The sequence below is a fragment of the Galeopterus variegatus genome, unplaced genomic scaffold (assembly GCF_000696425.1).
Source record: "Galeopterus variegatus unplaced genomic scaffold, G_variegatus-3.0.2 Scaffold15657, whole genome shotgun sequence".
Taxonomy (NCBI): Eukaryota; Metazoa; Chordata; class Mammalia; order Dermoptera; family Cynocephalidae; genus Galeopterus; species Galeopterus variegatus.
The window spans coordinates 4,623-5,852 of NW_007741768.1; positions in this window are offsets into that span (position 1 = coordinate 4,623).

Genomic DNA, 1,230 nt, shown 5'->3' on the forward strand with positions numbered 1-1,230 from the left:
ACCCATTAGCCCCCTCTGACTCCACTTTTCTCTTTCCAGCCCATGTAAATACAGTGGTGCTTTATTGAGATAAGTTTATACAAAGCTCCCTATAAAGGCTTATCTTAGTCATGGTATAGGCGAACCGAAAAACTAGCCATTACAGTGCTGGTTATTTAGGAAAACAACAGTAAATTTGCATAAGCATGTTAATTGTTTTGTTTTGTTTTGCCAACTGGCCAGTATGGGGATCCTAATCTTTGACCTTGGTGTTATCAGCACTATGTGATAGGTTGTGAGTTAATGATAGGTCATGTTTGAGGAAGAGCAAACTTAATTGAAAGATGAGGAGATAGCTGAGATGGCTAAGATACCTAAAATATTTTCAAGCGGTATAAAAATTTGAAAATTGATCATCTTTATTATGTCAATTTCACTTAATTTTATGAGTTTCATTTCCCCTGATTTAGTAAGTGTTCTTCCACTTATCAGTTACGGAGAGGGACAGTTTTTATCTACTGAAATTTGGGATCTTTGTTTGCTTATTAGAAATTCAGTACCCAGGAATGGTGAGAAACAGTCAGGAGGTAGACTTTGTGTAAGCACCCCGCTACCCCCAAAAAGGAGGGAGAAAAGTGGTCGGGAGGATAGTGAGTTAGATAATGCCGTTCCTCTACCATCCAGTAATGGTCACTATCAGCCCGGGAAAGCTTGGTTGCTGTCTTTCTGGAGAGTTCCTGATGAGGCAGGAAGAGATAGGGTTACCACTAGTTATTTGAACATATAGGGTGATTTAAATGTGGAGTACCTGCATTTCATAGAATTTTGGAATTTACAACTTGCTTTTTGAGCATTTAAATTTTCTGTTAAGGGCCGGCCCGTGGCTCACTTTGGAGAGTGTGGTGCTGATACCACCAAGGCCACGGGCTCGGATCTCTATATAGGGATGTCCAGTTAGCTCACTTGGGAGAGCCTGGTGCTGACAACACCAAGTCAAGGGTTAAGATCCCGTTACTGGTCATCTTGAAAAAAGAAATTAAGGTTCTTTGTCTAGCTCAGATGCTGAAGTCAAGAATAAAATAAATGAATTCCCCAGCTAAGGAGTTAATGACTTAATGCAAAAATTCTCCTATGAGGTATTAACATTTTATAAGCAAGAACCAGGCAAGGGCAATACAAAACCCCAAGGAATTAATCTTTTTTTTTTTTTTTTCCTTTTTGTCTTTTTTCGTGTCTGGCAACGGATTGCAA